Raw genomic sequence first — 6308 nt, forward strand, 5'->3', positions numbered from 1 at the left:
CCCCTTGAGATTCCATGTAAATTTTAGGCTAGAGTTTTCTATCTCTGGAAAAAACACATTTGGTATTTTCATAGGGATTGCCTTGAACCTGAGGATCACTTTGGGTGGTGTGGGCATCTCAACACTATTATTTAGTCTTCTACTCCATGAGCATGGGATGTCTTTCCATGTATTTATGACTCTTCCTAAGTTCCCTTTAGCAGTGTTTTGTAGTATTCAGTCTACTAGTGTTTCTTTTTTTTTTTTTAAAGATTTTATTTATTTATTCGACAGAGATAGAGACAGCCAGCGAGAGAGGGAACACAAGCAGGGGGAGTGGGAGAGGAAGAAGCAGGCTCATAGTGGAGGAGCCTGATGTGGGGCTCGATCCCACAACGCCGGGATCACGCCCTGAGCCAAAGGCAGACGCTTAACCGCTATGCCACCCAGGCGTCCCTCTACTAGTGTTTCTATCATTAAACTTAGTCCTAAGTATTTTATTATTTCTGATGTGATTATAAATGAAATTTTCTTTTTTTATTTTAATGTTTTTTTATTATGTTAGTCACCATAGAGTACATCCCTGGTTTTTGATGTAAAGTTCGATGATTCATTAGTTGCGTATAACACCCAGTGCACCATGCAATACGTGCCCTCCTTACTACCCATCACCAGTCTATCCCATTCCCCCAACCCCCTCCCCTCTGAAGCCCTCAGTTTGTTTCTCAGAGTCCATAGTCTCTCATGCTTCATTCCCCCTTCTGATTACCCCCCTTTCTTTATCCCTTTCTTCCCCTACCGATCTTCCTAGTTCTTATGTTCCATAGATGAGAGAAACCATATGATAATTTTCTTTCGAAATTGTTTTCTTAATTGCCTTTTCAGATTGTTCATCACTAGTATAGAAATGCAACTGATTTTTGTATGTTGGTTTTGTGTCTTGCAGTTTTGCTGAATAACAGTGGTGTATATGTGTATTCTTTAGAGTTTTCTGCGTATAAGATCATATCATCTATGAAGGAGATCATTCTGTTTCTTTCCTTCCAATTTGGATGCCCCATTCTCCAGAGCTCCTCTCCCCTCATCATCCCTCCATGTCCTTAAGGGATGCCTGTTCCACTAAGTAGAACCTTCTGGAGGCAGATTGGGACAGCCAGGATTTGCTACCAGTTCTGGAGATCCATCAGCTTGCAGCTAGGTGCTATGAAGCACCCCGAGCTTCATAAAAGTCAGTAAGTGGAGCCACCGGCCAGACTTGGACACTAGCATAGGCCCACCACACCCCAGGGCTGTGACCAAGAGAATGAATGCCCATGGGTGGAGTGGGCACATGTCCTGAAAGAGGCATTCTGGGGAGGCCACACCTTGAGGTGGGAGAGGTGGGCAGCATCACCGTTCACTCTCCTGACAACATCTGGCTCCTCCCCAGCCCCCAGGAAGAAATGTCGCCTGCACCAGTGTCCTACTCATCCACTGCCTCTTTCTCTCCCCTAATAGTAATTCAGCATAAAATGAGGGTGAGGTCTGAGACCCAGAAGTCATGCCCCTTCCCGCAGGGACGAGGGACCACTCAGCAGGCGGGATGTCAGCGGCTGCTTGCCTTCAGGGACCCCCTCACTGGCCTCAGCAAACCTGACTTTTCTCTGTGCCAGGTTGTGACCCTCCCCACAGTGCCTGTGAATTAATAAGCTGTGTCTGCCAATATGAAAATATTGACAAATTCATTAATTTTCCTGTTAATTCTCAGCGTCCAATTTGTGTCTCTTAATTATGATCAATTTACGTTTTTTCTGTGCTGTTGATGGAGAGGAAAACCCTCCAGTTGGCAGACAGATGGGGCCCTTCATTTGTTCTCTGTTTCCCGAACTGCACCCGAAAATACACAGGAACAGGATGTAATCCCACGGGGGGTGATCAGGGTCAGTTGGTTTGTGTATCATTCTAATTCAAAGAAGAAAAAAATGCCTCTTCTAGAGAACAAAAGCAAATAAATCCTGTCTCTAATGTGTCCGCATAAATATGGTAATCTGTTTATCACAATGGGGTTGAAGTCGGGTGATAAGTAGATCAATTTATCATTTATAAAAGTACAGAATATTCATGGAGTCCATGTGACTTGTTCTCTGTGAACCAATCATGACAAAGAGAAGGAAGCTCTCAGGAAATGGGGGAATATTTGTTGGCTTGCTGATACTGAGACAGTGGTGCCTCGGCGCAAAGCCCATCCGCACGTTCCCGCAGTCCTGAGACCCCAGATGAGGCCACGGCACACGCGCACAAGCATTTCCTGCACCACTTGGCCAATTCTGGACACGCAGGTGTCCCGTGTATCCACGCATGGGTCAGCACACGCAGATATCTGGAGTATATACACAAATGAGTCAGCACACACAAGTGCCTAATGTGTATACACACATGAGTCATAGAACACATAGGTGACTAGTGTGTGTACATGCATGAGTCAGCACATGCAGGTGTCTGGGATTGTCATAAATATTCTATGATTAACTCAAGGGAGTATCCCGGTTGTGGGACCTGGTGCAAAGGGGAGGTGGGAACAAACCTAGTTCCAGAAAATTGACATTGTGTGACCCCCCCACACACACAGATAATGTCTTCTGTTTGGGGAAAGCACAATAGCCTTCAGCAATTCCTTCAGCCCAGATTTTTAAAGTTCCCCCAAATGAGCCCGTTTCTCACCTCTTGATTTTATCTTCCTTTTAGCTATTTAAATATAGATTTCCAGAAAATAATATTAAGATGGACTCCATGTATTACACCCTCTTATTTTTCTCCCTTTAGCGGACATTTCAAGAAATGCACTGTGCAGAGGTGGGCGCGTGGTTGGCCGCGGTCACTCACACCGGGTCATTCAGCCCCTTCCATTTTGCAAGAGAAGCTGGTGGCCAGAGGCTGGGGTGTGCTCAGCGCCACACATTCAGGTAAGAAGTAGATCATGAGATGTAGGTGTGGGTACAAAGTGTGGGGAATGCGCTGTCGGCATGAGGGTAGAGAGAAATCACCTTCCAGGGGTACCTAGGGAGGGAGGCGTGTGTGCGCCGCTCCCTGAAAGATAGGTCAGAGGAGGGCATCTGGGAATCTGGGAGGAGGGCTGGTCCTGGCCTTGGCTGAGCAGGAGGAAGACGGAGCGTCACCGGTCCCGTGACTGTTTCCGTCTGTGCCAGCAAGGCTAACTCACAAGAGCTGACACACCTTTGCTGGAAATTACCGCGAGAATATCTGCTCCTCAAATCAATCACCACAGCCCTTGTAGGAAATGTGTCTGTCCTAAAGTAATGAATGCTGTGTGAAGGAATTGGAACATTCCAGCACGAGCGTGGACACTGACTGATGGCAGCCAGCCATCCGAGGCCGTTCCAGGGAGCAGATGTCAGGTGACATGCAGCAGCTCTGCGTGAGCTCTGTTAATCGCGGGGGTGCACGTGGTGTCATCGTGATGATCTGGTCCAGTGGGCCTTTCCAGGAGGGACGGGGTACCTGCCACCGTCTCACCATGTGCAGGACACTTGCACGCAGCAGTTTCCCAGGTGCCACTTGACCTTCAGACATCCCACATCCCAGTGAGCACGCGACAAGCCCGCGCAGAGCCAGCTCTGTTTCTCGGTAAACAAAGGCAGTTTTCTTGAGTCTGTCAGAAGTACCATGGTTTGCCGCGTCTGCGGGGGACCCCGATTCTTCCTTCTGTACCAGGGACTGCTCGCCTTGCAGGAAGCTCGTCACCAGGGACAGTGCCACCCCAGGAGAGGGAGACCAGACATAGGCAGGGGGGTGTGCGCAGCCGCTAAGGACAGATGCCCCTACATCGGGTCGTGTGCACCTTCTGGGGGTGAAATGCACATTCATCTGTGCTGCTTCAGGATCCCGGCAGCTTGGACAGCAAGGAGGGATGTGTGCAGCTGTTTAAAAGAAAGTCCATGTTTTGGTGAACTGTGGGATGGGGCACAGTCAGTGCCACGTGCGGGTCAGAGCCATGTGGGCCAAGTCTGGAGGAGGCTTGCTGTAGGTCCACAGGTGAGGAACCCGGGTCGCCGGGCCACACCGGGGTGGGCAGCACACTGAGGCCTAGAAAGGAAAGGTACAGAAACAGCCCATTCCCGGGTCCTGGGTCAGCCGTTCTGACGGTTGCTTTACAGAATAAATACCCCATGTTGGCTCTTGTGGCACAAGAAGTAATTTTCATGACCTTGTTATTTGGCTAAAGTATGCTTGGCAAACTGGAAAAGACAAATGGGAATTTCCCGCAGGCTCTATTCATAAATAAAACGTGGCCTGAATTGTCATTATTCTACTGAAGTTGACTCGGTGTGCAGATGCAAGGGCGCGGTGCAGGAGAGCACGTGCAGGCTGGCTGGAGCTGGCCGGTGGGGTGCAGGGGCGGCAGGCCGGGGTGTGGCAGGGACCCATCCTGGCCTGGGGTGCCTTCCCTTGTGCTCACAGAAGGCCGGAGGCAGGCTCGCGCTCAGGGATAATGGGCTTCCTGGGAAGCCAGGCCCTCGGCACAGAGAGCCGTAGCTCCCACCACCAGCGTTCAGGGTCAGCAGCCCTGGCGATGCTGTCATGTAGGAGGCCTTTTCCCACCTTCGCATCTCTCCCTGCTGCTTGGGAGCCACCACCAAGGCCCTCAGGATGAGTGACTGCCCTGTAAGGGGGCTGCTTTAAAGGCACCTGGAAAATCAAATCCTCATCTATTGGCACAAAAGAGAGTGAGCGAAAGAAAAGGCCGTTTGCAGACCAAGAGTGATCACGTGGGATAAAGTGAGCAGCATGATTAATTCAGCAATTGTGGTCCAAGATACAACAGAACAGCCAACCAACCACACAACCAACCAATTAACCAACCACACAACCACACACAAACCACACAACCACACACTGACCAGCCATACAACCAACCAACCACACAACCAATCACTCAACACGATTTATTCAGAAGAATAACCCATGTTATGAATTGAATGCCCACGCCCCCCCCCAAATTCCCACAGTGAAGTCCTAACCCCTGGTGGGATGGTATTAAGAGATGGGGACTTTGAGAGGCGCTTGGGGTCAGATGAGGTCATGAGGGCAGGGCCCCATGGTGGCATTACTGCCACTGTAAGAAGAGGAAGACCAGAGCTCACTCCCTCTCCATCACGTGAGCACATAGCGATAAGGCATTGTCTACAAGCCAGGAAGGACCCTCACCAGAACCTAATGCCAGCACCTTGATCTTAGGCTCCCAGCCTCCAGAATGGTCTGCTGTTTATACCCACTCAGTCCGTGGTGCCTGAACGGGCTAAGACACAGACCAAGCTGACTAAGACAGCCAGAAGCTCAAGGTTCGGCAAGACCAGGTTCTCAAGAAGTGTGAAGTTCAGGGCTGAAATGAGGATTACTTGGCAGTCCACTAAGAAGCTTTCTGATCCCTAGACCTCCCCTCCTCAGCTCTGTGCAGCCAACGACTGTGCCTTCCTTACCCCAGCACAAGATGGAGCTTGAGTGTCTAGAGAAGACGAGCAGAGACTCCATGGATGGGGACCAGTGCAGCTAAGAGCAGGGTTCCCGGCTACACTGAGGGCATCAGGAGTGCTTCCTGTTCTGTGTTGGGATTGCTACTCAACCATTTCTTCATCGCACCCCTGGGGGTCATGCTCTGACAGCCCTGGAACCACTCCTCCATGGCACCTACCACATGTAACCATGTGTTTGTCTGTGTGACAGTGACCACTGTGTCTGCCTGCAGACTGCAGCATGCTCTGGGGAATGCACTGTCTGATGTGGCTTACATCCCGTCCTTGGTCCTGGAGCCCAGTGTTTGGCACAGAGGAAGACTCGATAAACAATGGTGGGATGAGTGGACAAATGAATAGATGAAGGCCTAGAACCCAGTTAGGTCATGCAGAGAGGACCGAGGTGTGTGGCATACCATGGACCAGAAAGGGAGGCTGGAACCAGGCACCAAGGGCTACAGAATGGGATGCACAGTCAAACCCTGAGCGAGACCCTATGTTCCAAAGCGCAGGAAGCCAACTATGCTAGGGAAACTTTTGTGCTGGTTTAAAATTCCAGAGCTGAGCCAGACAGAACTTTCTAAGGTTCTTGGGGGGAAAAAAGCAACCAGAAGGTTTGGAAAGCTGGATCATGCCAGGTGTTGGTGTAGCTGTTAGAACAACACATTAGGTGGACACTAGCATCACATATGGAGCACTGAACACAGACAGAGTGCTAAACACAGCACTGAACAGAGAAAAAAGTAAGAAACATGGCGGAATGTTCACATAAGTTTAAACTGTGCATATGTGAAAAAACAGTAGCAATTTTATGAGAAT

The sequence above is a fragment of the Ursus maritimus genome, unplaced genomic scaffold (genome assembly GCF_017311325.1).
Source record: "Ursus maritimus isolate PB19 unplaced genomic scaffold, ASM1731132v1 scaffold_28, whole genome shotgun sequence".
Classification (NCBI taxonomy): Eukaryota; Metazoa; Chordata; class Mammalia; order Carnivora; family Ursidae; genus Ursus; species Ursus maritimus.